General features: G+C 36.8%; 1 protein-coding gene and 1 pseudogene across 2 annotated transcripts in view; one reads left to right on the top strand and one right to left on the bottom strand.

The window, feature by feature from the left end:
• Positions 1 to 23,063, bottom strand: part of RTN1 (reticulon 1) — a 277,572-nt gene that overhangs the window by 174,257 nt on the left and 80,252 nt on the right. The window lies entirely within an intron of this gene.
• LOC138164349 (nucleoside diphosphate kinase B pseudogene) lies at positions 8,653 to 9,374 on the top strand (annotated as a pseudogene).

Here is a 23,063-nt window from a genome sequence, read left to right as displayed (position 1 = left end):
AGGATTTATTAAGTGCCTGCTATGTGTCAAGTATTGTGCTAAGCATTGGACAGCTATATATAAAGAGTTTAGCACAGAAATACATTAAAAGCAACAGCAAATTGGTGGGAATGGATATGGAAAGAGGGAGATGAAGTAGTAGGATAAAGTTCAGGAGGAAAGAGTCATAAGCAAAACAAATAAAGAGGGACTAAAAACTAAGAAAGAGCTCGTAAGAATAAGTAATTGTGGTTTGAGCTAGATGAAGAGAAGAAAGGACAATGATACGGAAGCATATCAATTCAATGATAAATCTCCATACTGATAACATTCTCTTTCATCAATTTTTTTTCATAAAGGTGGAGAAGAAAAAATTAAAGATAATATAATGAAAGAAATAAAAAAGGTTTTGCCCAAACAACATGAATGCACAGAATTAAAGGGGAAAAGCTAACTAGGAAAAAAGTCTTTATAGAAAATCTCTGACAGATGTCAGTCATCCAATATATGACAAGAATGTATTATATATATATATGTATATATATATATGTGCAAAATCAGTTTCTCATTAGAAAAATATAAATAGATAGTTCTCAAAGGAAGAACAGAAAGGTATCAGCAACCATATGCAAAATATGCTACAAATAATTCCTAAGAGTAATGAAAATTAAGGCAACTTTGATATTCCACTTCACACCCATAAAATTGGCAAAGATTACTAAAAATAAAATGATAATTCTTTCAGGAGTTGTAGGAGGACAGGCACATTAATGCATTATTTGGGAGAGCAATGAAGTAGTTCAACCATTCTGCAAAGCAATTTGGAATGATACCCAAAATGTCAGTACACTATGCATACAACCCTTCGACCCAGTGATACTACTGATACTCAAAGAGATCAAAGAAAGAAAAAAGGGACCTCTATGTACAAAAAATATTTGTAACAGCATTTTTCTTGTAGCAAAGAAGTGGAAATAAAGCAGGTGCCCATGAAATGGGGAATAGATGAACAAATCATGGCATATTAATTTAAGGGAACATCATTGTGCTATAAGAACAATGAGGGCCAAAAAAAAAAAAAGATTCAGAGAAAGTTGCAAGAATTTATATATGACCTGATAGAGAATGAAATAAACAGAACCCAGAGAGCAATTCATGTAGTGTCTACAACATTGTAAAGGCAAACAATTGTAAAAGACTTAAGGTTTATGATCAATGCAATGGCCGATAGTGACTCTAGAAAACTGAAGATAAATCATGAACCAAAGGTACAGCAGAAGGAGACATACTTTTTCAGATACTGACATAAGGATGTTTTTACTTGACTATACTTATTTGTTACAATGGACGGATTATTGGAGGACGGGGGCAATCCATGAAGGGATATTCAGAGAGGTCAATAATAAGAGCAATGTCAAAAAAAAAAAAGGAAAAAGAAAAAGAAAAGAAAGAAATGAGCACCAATTAAACTTTTTTAATACAGAAAAGAGAGTTAAAGAAAGTTCAGAAGAGGAAATAAACATACAAGACAGAGCTGGCGCCACCATGTTAAATTTACTATATACTTTTTAAAAGCTATGTGTAATAGATTCATGGTTTCATATGCACCCATCTTTTCTGCTCGTTTGTATATGAAAATGTTGATATTTGCCCAAATCAAATTCATAATAAGAAAAGATACTTTTTATAGAAAGTTGCTTAAATAACTCAGATATAAATGACCTAGAGCCACAACAGTGGTAATGGAAAAGGTATAAAAAATATTTTGATGGAAAAATGAAATGAATCTGTTAGCTGGCTGTAAGTAAAGAAAAAGTCAGATGAATTCAAGATGTCAAGCCAAAACAAACAATGAGTTGTTTTCAAATGTAAAAATAAGACATTTGATTTAATACAATTAAATTATTTATAATAAATGTCATTGATAACATTTTAAAAAAAATTATTAGTTTCAAAAAGACTAGTTCTATGATCTCATACCTTGTTACATAAGGAAACAAACCTAATTTTAGCTATAAAAGTGGTAATGCCTTTGAGTGGGAGATAAAAGTAATCAATGAAAAGTTAAAAAGATAAAAACAAAAATGTTTTAAGGGACATATTAAGAATCCACTTGTTGTCTATGAGCATGCATAGAGTGTATTAAGAATTTTGGTTTTGAAGTCAGGAAAACCTGGGTTTGAATCCGTCCTAATTCACTTGCTAGCTATGCTACCCTAGTCAAATCAATTAATCTCTCTAAGCATCAGTTTCCTCATCTGTCAAATGAATATTATAACAGCAGATAACAATAACACCTACATTGACTCATATGAGATAACAGATATTAAGCACTACATAATCTTTAAATGTTACCTATATGTAGAAGAAGAAGAAAAAATAGCTTTACAAAAGACTACAGATAAGAAAGCTAAATTTAGAATTGACCCATAAAATCAGAGGTTACAAAACAGAAATATTATGGAATGTTTGTTCTTAAAATTATTGTGCTAAGCACAGACTGGTAGTGGAGAGAGAGTACAACCTTAATCCATAAATAAGCTAGTGTTTCGTTTTATTTTGTTTTGTTTTAGGACAGGAGCTGTCCCAGATCCTAAGACCATAGTTCCAGCACTCTTTTACTCTGAGACAGAGAGATAGATGTGGACTCTCAAAATCACTACCTATTGCATGGGTAGTGATTGATTGCATTGATTGGATGGGCAGATTTCACTGATACAAGGAATCTAATATCTCATGTAACTTTCTCTAAATTTGTAGTTTACCAAAATGACAGCAAGTGAGGCTAGAAATGCTGATGTTTTCTCAAACTAAATAACTTTGGAATAACATGAATGGCTAGATCAGCAGTTTCCAATTGGTCTCAAAATGCCTTCACCAAGTTAAAAATAACAGTATGCCAAAGAGCTTTGTTATCTATCAATACTAGAAATTAAATATTAGATTAAATAATAGAAATTAAAAGTGAAAATTATAAAACATCTATTTATTAACTCAAAATAATAATGAACCGATTATATGTTAATATAAATAGCATTTTTATGACAACCATATTTTCCAAGACAAAAAAATTTAGTGAGAAAAGTGCATTGTTTTATACATTTTTGCAAATATTTTAGGTCTGGCTTAATAGAAGACATTTAGACTTTCTGTTGAGTTAAATAGTCTAACTGCTTCTGTATTCACTGGTTTTGATATATTGTTTTGATTAAAGTACATGAAAAAACAGGGCCTCATACAGAGATGTTATTAGAAAAAGGGAGGGTATTTTAAAAGGCAAATAAGTTCTTAGAATTATTCTGAAAGTCCTTTTAACCTTACAGAGCACTTGAAAGTATGTTGGGGTCATCCAGGGGTCCTTGGGACCAAACTTTTGAGAACTATTGTTCTATATATTCATCTAAATTCTGGGAATATCTTTACTTCATGAAAAATCCTTTATGAGTTGTCACTAAATATAGAAAGGAACCTTTGAGGGCAGAACACAAATTTTGTGTCACTGTTATCATAGATCTTGTCCTGCTTAAAGGAAATATTGTGACAAGACAAAGTTATCAGAAAATTTCTATGTCAAGGAAAAAATAAAAGTTTGTTGAAGAGTCTGTATTTCTTCATGTAAGAAGATACATTTGGCAAAAGCCAAATCCAAATGTATCTTGGGAAAGCACCAAGCAGAAATTACTGTATCAATAATTTAATTTGAACATTAAATTCTCATGAGCTTTTTTTTAACTTCTAAAAACATTTTCTCTGTGCTCCTTCAATATTGTATTTTGATATACATGAAACAAGGAATGAACAAATTGGCCAAAGCGCTGCAGTCGGCTTTATTTGAATGTTTTAAGTTGGTTAACAACTAGGTGGAATATGACTTTGAGCATTTAATCTTCTCCTTAGAACTTAGTGAATTGCAGAATGAAAATATTAGAAACCTTAAGTGAGAAGTTTGAAAATAAGTAGAGAATAAATTTGATTTTCCTTACTAAGGTGTATATATCTCACTGACTATATTTCACTTCTTGCCTTTGCTCCAATATCACCAAAATAAGATCAATAGCTAGCAAGTCTATAGCACTTTAAGGTTTGCAAAGCACTTTACATATGTTATCTCATTTGATCCTCAGAACAACCCTGTGAAATGATGCTATTGTTATCCCCATTTTACAGATAAAGAAACAGAGGTTAAGTGACTGGCCCAGGGCTGACCAGCTTCATAGTGTGCGGGGCAGGACTCTGGAGTCTAACACTATATATCCACCATAATACCTGCAGACATCAGATATTTCACTCTACTGACCACCTAGAAATGGGGTAGTTAAATGTTCTTATGTTTTGGGAAGGAACTAAGTTTGCTTTACAAATGCCAAAATACAATTATTTGATATGTATCTGCAATCTGGAAGTTGTCATGTGACCAGATTTTTAAAAGCTGTCTTCAGGTGGGCAAAGGACCTATACGGAGAAAAATATTTATAGAAGCTCTTTTTGTGGTGGCAAAGAATTGGAAATCAAGGGAATGTCCTTCAATTGCGGAATGGCTAAACAAGGTGTAGTGTATGAATGTAGTGGAATACTATTGAGCTATAATCAATGAAGAGCAGACAGACTTCATAATAACCTGGAGAGACTTATAAACCTATGTTGAGGGGAGCAGAACCAGGAGAATACTGTACACAATTACAGACACATCGTATCTGTAATGACTGACTTTGACAGACTGGGCTCATCTCAGCAATGCAAGGTCATAAGACAACTCCAAAGGACTCGTCATAGAAAAGAATTACAGAGTCTGAATGCAGATTGAAGCAAACTACTTGCTCTCTCTCTTTTTTTGTTTTGTTTTGTTTCTTATTCCTCATTATTCATTCCATTGGTTATAATTCTTCTTTACAACTTGACTAATGTTTAATGTAAAGGTGTATGTAGAACCTATATCAGATCGCATGCTACCATGGGGGAAAGGGAGAAGAGGGTGGGAGGGGGGGCAAAATTTGGAACTCAAAAATTTGTGGAATTGAATGTTGTAAACTAATAGTAAATAAAATTTTTAAAAAGGAAAAAAAATAAATAAATGCTTGCTGAATGATTGAAAATAAAAACCAAAAAGTTGTCCTCTAGGGGAATTCTAAATGTGACCAAAGATGACCGAATTCTTCCAGCTTTAAAAACTGCTGTGATAAGAACTACTCCAATAGGCAAAGGATCTGTTATTTTGTCAGTGGAGGGAACTCCAAATATGGGAAATTCCCTTTATAAAGGCATATCACATCTCATTTTTTATGAATTAATAAATACTAGAAAATTGATGGAGAAGTTACTTGACTTGCACAGAATCAAAGAACTGGTAAGATTTGAAACCAGATCTCCCTTACTACAAGCCCAACACTCCATTCCTTCCATCCACTCCATTCTCACCTCTAGTGGTGAGAAATATTTGTATAGTATCTCAAGGTTTGCAAAGCACTTGAAACATATCCTCTCACATGATAATAATACATCTTCAACCCTACAGATGAATCTTTTGATCTAGACGGTCTCCAAAATCAATATTTCTTTTTCTAAAATCTTTATTCAAGCATATTTATTTTAAAAAGTTCAATTTGCTAAGTTAAAAAAATACACATTAATATGTCTGCAACATGTAAAAACAGAGGTTAAGAAAGTGCACATGATGACTAAACATGATGTTACGTAACTGACAACACTGAAGCAAGGACTAGTTATAGCGAGAGTGAACAAAGAATGAACAATTCAAAATTCCTAGGTCAGATCTTTTCCATCTTTGAAATCAAGTCATCACAGATTTTCCCTAATTCATCGTCTTCTTTAATTTTTTGTTCCAGGCTTTTCTCTAGTGATTGGACTTTCATTTGCTCCTTTCATAAATTTGCTTATAAAGCTAAAGTCTCAGCTCTTGCTTTGCTGTGGACCCGGGCAATTTCTTCATTTGCTAGCTCCAGTCTCCAACCTGGAAAATATAGTCCATATTTTCCTGCATTTGCTGCTCTCTTTGAAAATAGTAGGGATATCCTGGAACCAGCTGGAACTGGCTTCTGGGAGCAGACTGTTAAATTTTCATTATGAGCATTTAAACCTCAGAAACCAGCAATGCTACAAATCAGGGCTTGGCTGATTGTTTTGTTGATTGTCTAGACTTAAGAAAGTGATGGAAAAAATTTTAATAATGCAGATGACATTCTAAGTGTGCTGTGTACACATTCTTTTAGAATAGATTATTAAACATTTATCAGCACACAACTGGATGCCAATCAGAAGGCAGGAAAGAGGGACACCAGGATTACAGAATTACTCATTACTTCTTATCCTTACTAAGTAAATCAATCAGCAAGTTTTTATTAAGCAACTATTATGTACTTCAGGCACTGTGCCATGTGCTGGTTATCAAACTGCAAAAAGGAGAAAGTCCCTGTCCTCAAGGAACTTACATTCTCCCAGTGCAATATATTTACAGATTAGTAAATGCAGAATAAAATTTAAAAATATGGAAAAAACAACTAGGAAAAATCAGGAAAAGTGTCTCAAAGGAAATGGCATTTGAGCTGAGCCTGAAAGAGAGTGAGGGGTTCCTCAGGGCAGAGGTGAGGAGAAAAAGGATTCCAGGTACTGGGGAAAGCATGGAAAAAGGCACAGGGAAAAGAGGAGCATTTTCAAATTTGAGCCCTAGGAATAGCATTTTTAGAGGTGTGTAAATGAAGGATTGAAGAGGACAGAAGTGAGGCAGGAAGACAAATCAGGAGGCTATGCAGCCATCCAGGTGAGAAATGATTAAGTTCTGAATTAGAAGAGTGACAGCACAGGGGAAAAGGGGATGGATTCTAGACGTGTTGCAGAGGCAGAATCAACAAGACTTGGCAACTGGTTAAGTATGAAGAGTGAGAGAGAGAGAGAGAGAATATCCTGTTGTAATATTGTTGTTTATAATGCTCACAGGGGTGAAGACATGGGGAACTCAACAAACTCAAACTGCATTTTTTAGAAATTGTTGGGCTTTAAGACAGTTTCTGCATTGTCTAGGGAACCTTGGTGTCTAAGAAAGTAATCAACTCACAACTACTTGGCTGATGTTTACTGTTCCTTTTTTTGTCATTCAATATCATTTATTTGCTTAACCATGTTATACTAATATTAAATTAAACATGATATCCAAGGAATTATTCCTGTCATAGGTATATGAATATGGCTCACCGATGTTGAGCAAGGTGCTTCAAGTCACAACTACTGAAGATTTAGAAAAGGAAATCCTTTCCACCAAAGTCCTTGATATTGTAAAATAATTCAATATCAGAAACTTACATGATTTTGTCAGTGCAAATGGCATTATTTGGAGGTATTGGCATGCTTTTTGCCACTTCCTAAATACCATGAGGCTTGTTCATATGACTTGCAGCTGAAACATTCTATATGTGTTTTCTCCCCCATTAGAATGTGAGTTCATTCAGAGCAGGGATTGTCTGACTTCTTATTTTTCTCCCCTAAGTTTTGTGCAATGCTTTCTACATAGTAAGTCCTTAATAAATGATTACTTCGTTAATTCATCATTCAAGTACAGGAAGAAGTCCCAAGGGGTTGGGACTTGAGAGCTTATTTCTGATTCTGTATATCTACAAATCCACATACTCATTGATGAGATGTTGCTGCACCACAGAAAGAGGTGGAGCTAAGGGATAGACTCTCTGAGAACCACAGAGAGCTCAGTAGTGCCTTGCAAAAGTGATCAGGTTGAGTGTCTCAAGCCCAAGAGAGATGATAAAAGATTGGGCAAGCAACTCTCATTGCTACCTGATGGTTAAATAAGTACATGATTATGAAGGGTCACTAAAGTTAATGTATGACCACCAAAAGAAAAAAAAAACAACCTAAGAATTCCATTAGTTATCTAAGGCAGTACAGAATAAGAGTACATGATGGATTTTCCAATGATCAGGTATCCACTTTGTAGATTTTCTGGGTATTCACTTTGGCTATTTTGAGTTCGTCCACAAGACAAGGCACAGGGGAAAGAAGAAAAGTTTAACTTAGTCTGATTCTATAATCCTAAAATAAAAGAAATGTAACAAAACTATCTATCCAGAAACCCCCTCTTCCATCTCATTCTAAGTCCATGCTTCCTCCCAGGCTTGGATTCCCTTCCTTTCTCTCTATTTCTTCATCTTTTAAAATGTTTCTCTTTCTCCCAGGCCAACCATAGGTATCATAACTACCATGAAACCTCTTTGAACTTACAATAATCTGCCATATAGTAATGTTAATGGTGTATATGTCTTATTCTCTATTAGCTTATAAGCTCTTTAAGGACAGGCTTGATATCATATTTCATCTTTGTATCCCTAAGAAGAAGAAGCAGAGTCTGTTGTGCAGAGCAAGTGCTTAGTAAATATTGGTTTAGTTAAATTGTAATCGATTATGTGACAATCTGATGAGAAATGACAAGCATGAAGAACACCAAGAAATATAGGAAGGAAGTTATATGCATAGCACAGATGAGGAATAAAATGTAGAACAATAAAAGGTATTTTCTCTGATTCCCATGACGTCTAAAACCTCTCTAAAAAAGAAATTCTGCACCAAAGATAAAGCAGCTTCAGCTGATTGCGTGACCTAGATAGAACAACCAGAATCCAAAAGGTTAAAAAAATAACCATGGGCTCCAGCCTCCTTCTCTGCCACAGCCATAGACTCCTCTTTCTCCTGCTCTAGCCCGATTCTCCCTGGACCATGGCCAACACCGAGCGCACCTTCATTGCCATCAAGCCCGATGGCGTCCAGCGGGGCCTGGTCGGGGACATCATCAAACACTTTGAGCAGAAGGGATTCCGTCTCATGGGCATGAAGTTCCTTAGGGCCTCAGAGGAACATCTGAAACAGCACTATGTTGACCTGAAGGACAGGCCATTTTTCCCTGCGCTTGTGAAATATATGAACTCGGGGCCTGTTGTAGCCATGGTTTGGGAGGGCTTAAATGTGGTGAAGACAGGCAGAGTGATGCTGGGAGAGACCAACCCAGCTGATTCCAAGCCAGGCACCATTTGTGGGGACTTCTGCATTCAAGTTGGCAGGAACATCATTCATGGCAGTGATTCTGTAAAAAGTGCTGAGAAGGAGATCAGCCTGTGGTTTAAGCCAGAAGAACTGGTTGATTATAAGTCTTGTGCTCATGACTGGGTCTATGAATAAGGGTTTTCAAAGTGGATATATACTGGACCTACTCCTTTTAGTAGCTGTGGTATTCGTGTGTATGTGTATGTATGTCTCCATCCCTGAATACAACATTTCATGCCAGGGGATTGAAAGGAATTGGAACCATCATTTTCTAAAACAGCCCTGTAATCCTGTTCAATAAAGCCTTGGAAATAAGGGGCAAAAAAAAAAAATAACCATGAACTAATACTCTGATCTTGGGCTTACTCAGCACCCATCCCCCACCTCCAACACTACCTGCAAGGCTACACTAGTAGAACCAAGAACATGACATAGACTTATAACAAAACCCACAACCACACTCTGGTCCCCCTTCTCTCTTTCTAGTACCATCGAGACTCCAATTTGAAGCTACAGAAATTTGATTTGGCTGCAAGAGAGCCAGGTGGTCACAGGACCTCAGGAATAAAAGTCTGCCAGGGACCATAACCCTGTAGTACCAGTGCTGCAAAGCTCCAGATTTCTGGTATTGGGCCAAAGAACCAAGTAACAGAGAGAATGAAACAAAACACCAGGACGGTGCACTGTATTATGTGGTTGGACTGTGTAGCACTCCACTAAGCCTGAGGCAAAGAGCACAGAATCATGTTGGGATCACTTCTGCCTACTCAAAAGTCAATTGAAGCTAAGACCTAGGTTTGGTGAACCATGAATTGTCCCGTATGGGGGAAGGCTGAGATGCTCTGAGAGCCAGTCCCTAAGGAAATCAAAATCAGAAAGAGGAAGTCATAGTATGAGAGATAGGGAAAATAAGGGGAGGGAGAAGAGGGAAAGACTGAAATGCCAGAGATTTCAGGGGAAAAAAGGAAAACTCAAAGACCTGGAATGTAAACAGCTAAATCAGTAGGACAATAATAACAACAGAAAGAAATATGCTCTCTAGATCTAGTAAATCAATTCAGGCCTCTACAAATAAGTACTATAAAACAAAGGAAAATGACCCAACACTAGATGAGGCAGGGGACCCTTTGGAAATTGAGGAGAACATAGGACCACAACGTGCTGTTCCTGAGTGGTTTACAGAATTTATAACATGCACAGTAAAAAAAAAAAAAGTGAGGACAGAAAGGAAAATTGGTATCTGCAATGGAAAGCTTCATGGAAAAAAAAGAAAGAGAATGGAATGGGAGTGCAAATACACAGAAGTAAAAGACAACCTAGAGGAAGAGAAGGAAAAAAAAAACAATAATGTTAAGAAAATATGCTCATGATTCAGGCAAACATACTGATTTTGAAGCCAGGGGGCGGAAAGACATAGGTCTCCCAGAAGAATGCAACCAGACAAAAAACCTTAACACCATATTGCAGGAAATAATAAAAGAGAATGGTCCAAAATGTCTGAACACAGAAAATGAAACTGTAAGTGAAATAATTCACAGATTGCCTCCAGGAAAAATCCAAGGCTACAAACTTCAAGATATATAATAGTTAAATTTAACAACTCAATTCAAGAAAAAGTTCTATGAGCCATCAGGAGAAAGACCTTCAAATACAAAGGAAAGGACATTTGAGTAAATGCAAGACTATTGTGCACCCACTAGAAAACATAGGAGGGAATGGAATAATGTATTCTTAAGAGCAATGGGGTTCAAAGACTAAGGTTACCTATCCTGAAAATCTGAATTTAGCCATACATTAAGAAGATTGATGTTCAATAATAAAGAAGAGCTTGAAACCAAATCCTAAACAATAGAAAATCAGGCATAAATAAATGCAGCAGGCAAAGATAGCAACAGAGTGACAACAGAGAGACCAGTAAGAGACTTATTTCTAAATGTATACAAAAGAGACAGGGATGGAGGCAGAAATCTGGTAGAGGTAACAGTGAGGAGGAAGAATAAAGGTATCATGGACAGAATCTGCTGATATCCTGTCTATAGGTGAATTAATATTTTTTGTGTGGGACTACATTACAACATAAGGGGGTTCATAAAAGGGAGGAGAGGAGGTTAAAGAGAAGCGAATGACATGCCAGGATCAAACTCAAGGACTTGCAATGAGAGGAAAGTGACCTCTGTGGTCTCAGAAAGAGCCTATAGGGGACTACATGAGGAAGAAGATGAAAGGCTAAAAAGGGGAAAGGAAAGGAAGGAGGCCTTACATTGGTGGTGGGAAGGGTTTCCACTGATGACTGTGCCTATGGGTGATGATCTGTGAAGGGAGATGAGAACCTTACATTGAGTGTGGCTGGAGGATTTGGTGCTTGAAAAGTCTACTGTACTACACTAGGAAAGGGGAGAATTGGAACCCCTAGAGGCAACTGGCAACTGGGATAGTTGGAAAGTGTGTATCCAGGGAGGAAACTTTCAGACAAACGTAGAAGAAAAGGTAACTAGGGGAGGGTATAGATAAATGATGGGCTACATAAACAGAGCCATGGTGGGGGAAGGGCCCTACCATGGAGCCATGTCCTCCATGACACCTGAAATGATTGGCACTATTCTGGCAGTGAGGCACAATGGAAAAGGGGTAACCCATGGAGCAAGCTCTACAAAGTAATAGCAGAAACCACTTAGAGGGAAGAATTTAGATTGAACCACTTGGAACCTTTGGTTGCCTGAGGAATACAGAGCAAAGAGAAAGTCAAAGAATGAGGCCTACAGTAAGCAGAAAGAGAAGATGGATAATGAGGAGAGTGAAGGGGCATAAGAAATGAAATTTAAAATTAAGTTATAAAGAGCAAAGAGAGAAGAATCATCTGGAAAAATTCACACATGGAAAAGATCAGGAGACAAGCAAACGGAGTTTTGCTATTACTTTCATAAAGTTGATATTCATGTTACTTTAACAACTGCTTCATAAGTTATCATCTATTAATATAGTTTTGTGGCTGAACTTTTATATTGGTTGGTGGTGACTAAGTTTCAATTTTTTTATTTATATGGTAGTCTGGGTTGATCATTTAGACAATTATGAATTCAACTGAAAGCTTATCTCTCAGAGTATCTTGTATTTACTATAGCATTACATATAAAGAGTAGCACTCTGTAAATGAACAAATAGATGAATGAGTGATTTTGCCATGGTGCACAGTCCATTTGTTTGAACACATATAGATTTCTTCTTAGGACAGTCAGTTTTGTGCTTTAAAAAGCAGCACTTTCAAGGGCCTAGATTTTATTACCTAAAGATGCTGTCTCATCTCCCCACCATTAATTTAGATAATGAAAAGCTAAATAGTTCTACTGGTACCTCAGGTTTCATCACAGTATGTCTCTTGTTTTAATATCTAATCAATTTACTTTAGGAAGCAGTCTTTAAAAGAAAACTATGAATTATATACAGTAATAAAGACTGGAGGAGTAAGCGGCAGGTAGGGGAGGGACTGGAAAAAAAGATCTAACAATATCTAGCTATTAAGCTCCTCCCTTCAGCAGGACCAACTATAAAATACTGAAGAGGCGAGAAGGTATAAGAGCAAACTCTATCCATTGTATTAACTTTTGAAACAGGAATTTGGACCAAACACTTTAATTGTTATTAACATCCTGAACTGCCTTTCTCCCTCCACCCCTTCCTATTGATGCCCTTCAAGCTTCCAAATCCCTACTCCTATTCTTGAAAATGTTTTTCTTATTGCTGCTGTACTGTTGTTGAGGTGAAATAAACACTAAATGTTTGAAAAGCTACTTGTTATACAAAAGATATATACAAATATTAAGGAAAAGATAGCAACAACATTTTGAAATTCATTTCATTTTACATGAGGTAGCCCTATGTTGCAAATTCTGTTATAGTATACTTCAATAAATATTCATTAATCATCTAGGACACTGTTAGACAATAGACATAATAAATTGAAAAATGACAAATCCTGTACTCAAAGAATTTAACAGTTTTGCAGATGAATGAAACAATCCACAAATAAACATAATCCAAGTCAGAATAAGAAAAGTCTATAAGAGAGGTCAAGCAAAAAGAATAGTAATAGTAAGGTAGGGGGAAGTTAATACTTTTATTAGTTGGAGAATCCTGGAAGGTCTAAAGGAGGAGGTGCCACCTAAGGAAGAGAAGAATTTCAACAAATGGAAATGTAAAAAAAAAAAGTCCATTCAAGATAAGAGAGATGATGTGTCCAAATATTTATCTGGAACATAGAATATGTGAAGGAATGTAGTATGAAAAAGGATCGAAAGGGAGACTGTACACAGAACATGGAAGGTCTTGGATGTAAGAGAAAGAAATTTGTAGCTTATACTGAAGGCAAAGGGGATCTACAAAGGATTTTGACAAGGGGTTAGGAGGATTGGTTGTAGAGGGGAAAAACAAGAAGCAAAGCAGCCATTTCAGAGGTAATTACAATAATGTAGACCAGAGGTGATGAGGACCTAAACTAAGATGGTGGCACTGGAAATAGAAAGCACATACTTTCTAATGGGGGCAAGCAGCAATTTGGAGGCAAAATCAACAGGACTTGGCAACTGATTGCATTAATGCACGAGGTTTAGAGAAGAATTATACTTTAAGGTTTTCAGCCTGGGACACATTTTGATTTAGGAAGTCATCAGAGGAAGTATCCATGCAGAGCAAGCATTTCTGAGACTTGAAACACTTGATGTATACCATAACCAGAGAAATGAATGGTTCAATACCTCATTATAAATAAAAGGCCTTTCTCATGGACACTCTCCCAAGCAATTACTGGTTTTGCCACTAGAATAATTGATGAGATATGCACTAAGTGCTGAGACTAAAAAGCAAATGTGGTCATGACAGGTCCATGTTTACAGTGGAGAGAGCTAATAGAACTATATGCTGAAAGGCAATTTTAAACAACTTTTTTAGTATGGAGACGAAATGAAACATCATTAGTAAGTGAGCTTCCTCTTTGCATTCACTTCCTGCAAGCCCATCTAACACAGTATAAGATAAGAAAGATCAAATTTTAAGCGTACCTAAGCAAAAGGGAAAAAATAACCAGTATGGACACTTGGGCTTTCTGATATTAATTCATGATTTTGTCTCCTCATCTGCATAGGCTCCCAAAAGGTATCCCACTTAAAATAAAGTCAGTTGAAGATTCATAAACTCATAGCACCGAGTGGTTAAATAACTTTTCCAGAGTCCTATAACCAGCATGCTTCAGAGTTAAGACTTGAATGAAGGTCTTTCTGGCTTCTAGGACAATACTCTAGAGGCACTATGTCACATAGGATAATAGATTTAAGAGTAGGAAGGTCATATTAGAAGCCATCTAGTCCAACCCCTTCACTGATGAGGAAACTGAGGCCCAAAAAGGTTAAATGACTTTCTTAATCAATCAATTAAAAATCAGCAGACATTTATTAAAAGCCTAGATTGGAATTTAGGTCCTCTCTTCTATTTTTTTATTGAGTTGAGGATTATCTCCCTAACCACAATTTATGAAAAAATATCAGATTTTCTTCCCTTACGTGTTTTAATAACCAAGTACTATAACCGTTTTGAGTTTTAGTTTTGATAACACGATGCTCTTTTTATGTACAATTGTACATAAAAAATGTCACTGTACTTATATATATATACATATATATTTTGTTGTTATAGGTTAATTCCCAGATATTTTATGTACTTCATAGATATTTTGGATAGAATTTTCTTATTGTTTCTTCCTAATTTTCTGTTAGAACTATATTAAATTTTTTTTAAATTTAGTTGGTCTTATTATTTCATCTATATACAGAGCTCCCAGGGGAAACTATGAAACTATGTCTTCCTGGGCAGATCAGTATCTTTTCTACTATGTTATATCACTTATTATGAAACTTGTTTAAAGAACAAATTGTTTCTTTTTTGTCCTTATATCTCCAGCATCTACTATATACCTATCACATAGTAGGTCTATAATAAATTCTTGTTAACTGACTGATTGATTGTAGTATTAAACATTCATCTGGGACACCAAAAATTTAACTAGCCAGTGACACCTAACCATAGATATTATCAGAGGACATTAACCTAGGTCCTCTTGACTCCACAACTAGCTTTCTATCCACCACCACATGCTCCTACTCTAGAGATCTGTATGGAGATGCTGGTGATGTTTTGTAGATTTATTTTTTAATCTGTTAACTTGCTAAAGTTCTTGTTTTAATTAGTTTCTCCACTGCTTCTCTTAGTTCTTTGAGCATGCTATAATGTCACAAGCAAATAAGTATTGTTTCCCACTCATGCCCTTCCTTTGTTAATGTTTATTTGTATTTTTTCTTTTCTTACTAATAGTTCCTATTTCTAGAACTATGTCAAATAATAACAGGGATAGAGAATTCCCCAGCTTTACACCTCTTTGTACAAAGGTTCTTGCATTTTTCTATTCAAATGATTTTTTTTTTGTTTTAAATGTTTGCTCTTTAAAATTCTAAATACAAATATGTGCTATATTTCTTTTTTTTTAAGCAATTGGGGTTAAGTAACTTGCTCAAGGTTACACGCCCAGTTATTCCTGGGTGTCGTGCTAAGTATCTGAGCCCGGATTCGATCCCCAGGTCATTCTGACACTGGGGCCGGTGCTCTTACTCATTGTGCTACCTGGTCGCCCCTTGATTTTTTTTTTTGCTTTTTGGAGGGCAGTTGGGGTTAAGTGACTTGTCCAAGGTCACATGGCTAAGTTGTGGGTTTTTTTGGTGTTAAGTGTCTGAGGTCGGATTTGAACTCAGGTCCTCCTGACTCCAGGGCCAGTGCTCTATTCACGGCACCACCTAGCTTCCCCTTTAAATATCTTTTTTTTTTATTTTTTGTAGGGGGGAAGGCAGGGCAATTGGGGTTAAGTGACTTGCCCAAGGTCACATGGCTAGTTTGTGTATGTGTATGTTCAGTGTCTGAGGCTGGATTTGAACTCAGGTCCTCCTGACTCCAGGGCCATTGCTCTATTTACTTCGCCACCTAGCCACCCCTGTGCTATATTTCATCAATGACTTTTTCATGTTTTTATTGAAATAACTTGGATTTTGTTATCTTTGTTGTGCATATGATTAACCATGCAAATGGTTTTTCTAATATTGAAACAACCTTGCATCCCTGGCATGAGTCTAATTTGTACAAAGTGAATTATTTATGTATATGTTACTACAGTTTCTTTGTAAGGATTTTACTTAGAATATCAACCTTCATTGGCAGGAGTAGCCTATAGTTCTTTTGTTCCTCTTTGTGTCTCCCTGGTTTGTGTGTCAGTACCATAATTTTCTCATAAAACAAGTTTGGAAGAGTGCCTTGTATCTTTATTTTAGTTAATAATTGCTGTGGCAAACCCAGGACCTCTATGACCACAACTACAAAACACTTTTCACGCAAATAAAGTCAGATCTAACTAATTGGAAAAATATCAATTGCTCGTGGCTGGGTCAAGCTAATATAATAAAAATGACAATTTTACCTAAATTAAATTCTATATTTAGTGCCATACCAATTAATTTACCAAAAAACTACTTTATAGAGCTAGAAAAAATTGTAACAAAATTCATTTGGAAGAATAAATGGTCCAGAATATCAAGGGAATTAATGAAAGGAAAAGCTAGGGAAGGTGGACTAGCTATACCAGATTTCAATCTGTATTATAAAGCAGCAGTCATCAAAACTACTTGGTACTGGCTGAGGAATAGAGGAGTGGATCAATGGAATAGATTAGGCACACGGGATTCAGAAGTCAACGACTATAGTAATCTATTGTTTGATAAACCCCAAGACCCTGGAACATAGTATGGCAGAAACTGGGCATAGACCATTATCTAATACCATATACCAAAATCAAGTCTAAATGGGTGTATGATCTAGGTATAAAGGTTGATACTGTAAGCAGTCTCCTAAAACAAGGAATAGTTTACCTGTCAGACTTGTGGATAGGGAAAGACGTTATGACTAAACAAGAATTAGAGAACATTATAAAATGTAAAATGGATAATTTTGACTACATGAAATTGAAAAGCTTCTGTACAAACAAAACCAATGTAACAAGATTAAGAGGGAGGTGGGGAATTGGGAAAGAATCTTTACAACCTATGTCTCTGACAAAGGACTCATTTCTAAAATATACAGAGAATTGAGTCAAATTTATAAGAATACAAGTCATTCCCCAATTGATAAATGGTCAAAGGATATGAACAGGCGGTTTTCAGAGAAAGAAATTAAAGATATCTATAAGCACATGAAGAAATGCTCTGAATCACTATTGGCTAGAGAAATGCAAATCAAAACAACTCTGAGGTACCACATTTCACCAGTCAGATTGGCTAAGATGACAAAACAGGAAAATGACAAATGCTGGAGAGGATGTGGGCAAATTGGAACACTAATGCATTGCTGGTGGAGTTGTGAACTGATCCAGCCTTTCTGGAGAGCAATCTGGAATTATGCCCAAAGGGCTATAAATACTTTCATATCCTTTGACCCAGCAATACCACTCCTACGGTTATATCCCAAAGAGATCATAGAAGTGGGAGAAAGACCCATATGTACAAAAATGTTTATAGCAGCTCTTTTTGTGGTGGCAAAGAATTGGAAATTAAGGGGGTGCCCATCAATTGGGGAATGGCTGAACAAGTTGTGGTATATGCATGTTATGGAATACTATTGTGCTATAAGAAACGAGGAGCAGATGGTCTTCATATTTACCTGGAGAGGCTTACACAAACTGATGCTGAGTGAGAAGAATAGAACCAGGAGAAATTTGTACACAATTACAGACATAATGTATGTGTGATGACCAACTTTGATAGACTGGACTCTTCTCAGCAATGCAGTGATATAAGTCAATCCCAAAAGACTCATGATGGAGAAAAATATGTGCATCCAGAGAAAGAACTAGAAAGAACTGAGTTTATATCCAGGTGGAAGCAAAATACCTAATCTTTTTCCTTCTCTTGTTTGGTTTTATGTCCTCTTTACCATTTTTCATTCCAACTGATACAATCCGTCTTTATAACCTGACTAATGTATAATGTGAAAGTATTTACAGATCCTATACTTGACTATATGCCACCATGGGGGGAGGGGAGGGAGGAGGACAAAATGTGAAACTCAAGGAATTGTGGAATTGAATCCTGTAAACTAAAAGGAAACAAACAAATTAATTAAAAAAATAAAAAAGCTAAAAAAAAAATAATTGCTCTGGCATAGATATGAATTACTCCTTAAATATTTGATAGAATTCACTTGTAAATCCATCTAGCCCAAGAAAAAATTTCCCCCTCTGGCAGTTCATTTATGGCTTGCTTACAAATCCAGCACTCTCTCTACCATACAAACATGACTACAATTCTCATAACTAAATTAACTGCCTCAGCCCTCTCCCTGAATATGGTGGATAAAACTTGAATAATAAATCATCACAAAGTTAATATTTTTTTCAGACTCTATAATCACATTCTAGAGAATGCTAACTAGAACCACTCAAGACTCAAAATAAAGCCTACCTGATTTCAAATCAGAATTCAATTTCTTAATGCCCTCTAGCCTTAGAACTCTATTTAAGAGGTGAAACATGGTGTGGTCTTGATGTCAGAAAGACTGGAGTTCAAATTCTGCCTCTTATGCATACTAGCTATGTCACCATGAATAAATCAATTAGCCTTTATGTATCCCCAGTCACTCTCCAAAATTATCATTTACACACAAGCTGTTGATCTGTATTAGGGATGGGAGTTCCTTTTTACTAGTACAAGCACAAATCAAGACAAATCATCAGAGTATTAAGCATGAACAGACACAAAGCACTATGCCAGGTAAATGTTATCTATGATCATGAAATTACTTTGCAGCAGGCCAGTAAATTGCAGTTGGAAGTCAGGGCTATTATTTCAGTGGCTGAAAATATTCTGATCATATATTTCTAGTAAACTGTCAAATGACAACTTCTTCCATGTGGGGAAACCTTCACTGGATTAATTCAAAGTCAATTTCTCTTGTCACTAAATAAGAAATTTATATACAATTCCTCCCCTATGTATGTGGCAAGGCAATCCACGGAGAATTATTCATTTATGGGTTCCTGTCATTTTACACTATCTCCATGAGTAACAAGGGACATAACATGAGGGTAAATGGGAATGTCCATAACTAAGCATGTCAGAGAAACATTTGATTCCCTCTCCGTCGGTTGTATTTACTGCTTTTCCTTTTTGTAATTACATTTGTGACTAACATAACTGTAAACTAGCATAAAATCTGATAAAATTAAGCGCTTAAAGGCAATGAGAAAGCTTTCCAAATACCAAAATTGCTTTTGACTTCTGGAAGTTCTGTCTGTGTCTATCCAATATCACAATAACCAGCTGAGAAATAAAAATGTTCGACAATCCTCTGACTGTTATGCCAACATGACATTAAACAAGCTGGTTCAATTTTTTTTTAATTCAAGTGACTGACTTTTGAATTAAGTTGACTGAATCAATTAGTTACTTTGGCATCTTGTAGAAAGTGCCTGAAACAATTTTTAAAAAATCTTTCTGGGGAGTAGAAGCAGGAACTCCCTGCTGCTCCAACTTCCACCTTCCCCAATCCATGTTAAAAGGGGACTCTAAACAAACTTTAGAGCTGTAGAACCCACAAAATGACACAGAGAAGCTAACCTCCCTCTGAGGACAGCCAGGCAGGCTGGCAGGAATCGGCCAGCACAGCGTTCTAGGAGCCAAGCCCAGCCCCACTCTGAGGCTTTAGCCCCAGGGTGGGCCTGACCAATCAACCAGCCAGAAGGACTCCAGATCAGCAGCAGCTGTGGCCAGTTCCAGATATATCAACACATAGATGTGAAGGACAAAGTGAGAGGTCAGTGCAGTCTGGACTTTGGGACCTGTAAGTGGAGTGCATGGCTTTTGCCTCTGGGACGAGAAGCCACTGAGAAGCTGGCACAGCCTGCCAGTGCCATGCGGCAGCTTCAGCTCCTGGCCTGCAGAGTGTAGGGGAACCAAGCATCAGTCTGAGTGGTTATCGCTCTTGCTTTAACCTGCTTGGATCTGGATTGCAGTCTAGGGTGGAGGTCCTGGGGTGTGGGTCCAGCTTGCCAGAGCATGTGGAGACCTCAGAGAGGGTACCCATCTAATACCTCCAGCAACTGAGAAAACTACAGTGTTTGGGATGAAAGCTCCCCTGTCTGGTGGCAGAGTCCTACTGTAGCAAAAAGCCCAGGGGTCAAGTGACTGAGGGGTGACATGACCAGGCAAAGGAAACAAAGCAGACAGAAGATTCCAACATTACACTCCTATTTTGGGGACAACAAGGAACAAGGCATGGAACATGAGGAAGACAGTGAAGTTAGAACTCCTGCACCAAAAGCTTCAAAGGAAAATACGAGCTCGTTATAGGCCATAGAGGACCTTAAGAAGCAGATAAGAGAAGTGGAGGAAAAATTGGGAAGAGAAATGAAAACAATGCAAGAAAATTATGAAATGAGAGTCAACAGCCTGACTGAGGAAAATAACACTTTAAAAAACAGACTGACTCAAATGGCAAAAGAGACTTAAAAAGCCAATGAGGAGAAGAATGCCTTAAAAAGTCGAATTTGCCAGATGGAAAAAGAATCTCAAAAGCTCAATGAGGAGAATCATGGCTGCAGAATTAGGTTGGAGCAAATGGAAGCTATTGACTTTATGAGAAATCAAGATGCTGTTAAACAGTTACAAACAAATGAAAAAATAGAAGGCAATGTGAAATATTATCTCATGGGAAAAACCACTGACCTGGAAAATAGATCCAGGAGAAATAATTTAAAAATTATTGGACTACCTGAAAGCCATGATCAAAGTAAGAACCTAGAAATCATCCTCCGGGAAGTTCTCAAAGAAAACTGCCCTGATGTTTTAGAATCAAAGGGTAAAATAGAGGTTGAAAGAAGCCACCGATCACCTCCTGAAAAAGATCCCAAAAAGAAAACTCCTAGGAATATTATAGCCAGGTTCCAGAATTCCCAGATTAAGGAGAAAATATTACAAGCAGCCAGGAAGGAACAATTTGAATATTGTGGAAACACAATCAGGATAACCCAGGATCTGGCAGCTTCTACACTGAGGGATCCAAGGACTTTGTATATGATATTCTGGAGGGCAAAGGAGCTGGTATTAAAACCAAGAGTCACCTATCCAGCAAAACTGAGTATCCTGTTTCAGGGGAAAATAAGGTCATTCAGTGGAATAGAGGACTTTCAAGCATTCTTGCTGAAAAAACAGAGTTTAACAGAAAATTTGACATTCAGATACAAGAAGCATGAGAAGGTAAACAGGGAAATCATACGGAACTTATCAAAGTTGAACTATTAACATTCCTACATGGAAAAACAGTAATTGTAACTTATGAAACTTTTCTCAGTAGCTGAAGGAAATAGAAATATGTGTACATATATATATATATGTGTGTGTGTGTGTGTGTGTGTGTGTATGAGGGCATATGGGCATAAGAATACATATGTGAATGTGTGTACATATGTTTACAGGTATACATAGATAGAGGGCACAGGACCAATTTAACAGGAAGGTATGATACTTAAAAGGTGAAATTAAGAGGTGGGAGAGGAATATAATGAGAGGAGATGGGAAGGACAAAATGGGGTAAACTATCTCACACAGAAGAGGCAAGGGGAAATGGTTACAATGGAGGGGAAGAATAGGAAGGCAAAAGGGAATGGGTCAATCTTATTCCCATTGAATTTGACTTGAGGAGGGAATGAAATACACACTAAATAGCGTATCTCACCCTCCAGGAGAGTAGGGGGGGAAGCGGATGAGAGGGGGGATGATGGAAGGGAGGGCAGGCTGGGGGGGGGGAGGGAAGTTGGAAGCACCCACTTTTGAAAAGGGATGAGATCAAAGTAGAGAATAGAACAAGTGGGAGGTGGGATAGGAGGGAGGGAAATTTAGTCAGTCTTTTACAATATATCTGCTATGTTATTGTTTTGCATTAGCCACACATGTACATCCTATACTGAACTGCTTATCTTCCCAGTAATGGTGGGTGACAAGGGAGGAAGGGAATGAATCTGGAATTCAAAGTTTTAAAATCAAATATTCAAATATGTATGTATATATATATATATATATATATATATACTATTATCAATACTATTTTACATGTAATTGGGAAATTAGATATACAGGCACTGAGGCATAGAGATCCACTAGAAACTTAAAAGGGGTATGGGAGAAAATATGGGAGAGAGCAGATTGGAGGAGGGGATATCCTGTGGGACTGCTATTTGGGGAGGTAAATCAGAAGTTAATAAAGCATTTGAAAAAAAACCTTTCTGTTTGAATTTTTATTTCTTAGTCATTTTAATTCATAAATATGACTATTTTACAGATCATTACAGCTTTTTAATTTAATCAAGTATATTTTAAATGCTCTACTAGAAATAGTGGGGAATGAAGGAGAAAGTAAGGAGGCTTCAAAATAGGGGGCCCCTTTGGGGGCGGCTAGGTGGCACAGTGAATAGAGCACCTGCCCTGGAGTCAGGAGGACCTGAGTTCCAATCCGGCCTCAGACACTTAACACACACAAAAAAACTAGGTCTGTGACCTTGGGCAAGTCACTTTACCCCAATTGCCCTCCAAAAAGCAAAAAAAAATAAAAAAAAATTTTAAAAATAGGGGCCCCTGTCCCTGAAGAACTTATAATGAATTTATAGAGGCTGTGAATGGAATATTAAGTATGGGCAATAATAGCTAGCATTCTAGTTTGACTGAACAGAGAATAAAGAGAGAACAAGAGTGGAAAGATAAGTAGAAGTCAGATTGTGGTGGGCTACAGCTACTAGTGAGGATTTTGAATTTTATCTTGGAGGCTAGATGATTTGCTCGATCCACTGTGCCACCTAGAAGTCCTGTAATTGCTTTACTACTTCCTAGCTACATGATGCTGGGCAATTCACTTAACCTCACCAAGAATGGTATTACTCATATAAAATG

The sequence above is a fragment of the Petaurus breviceps genome, unplaced genomic scaffold (assembly GCF_028583685.1).
Source record: "Petaurus breviceps papuanus isolate PSGF00001 unplaced genomic scaffold, PetGlider_PUasm1.0 189, whole genome shotgun sequence".
NCBI lineage: Eukaryota > Metazoa > Chordata > Mammalia > Diprotodontia > Petauridae > Petaurus > Petaurus breviceps.
The sequence above is the reverse complement of the archived record's forward strand: the minus strand, read 5'-3'. Positions and strand labels throughout refer to the sequence as shown.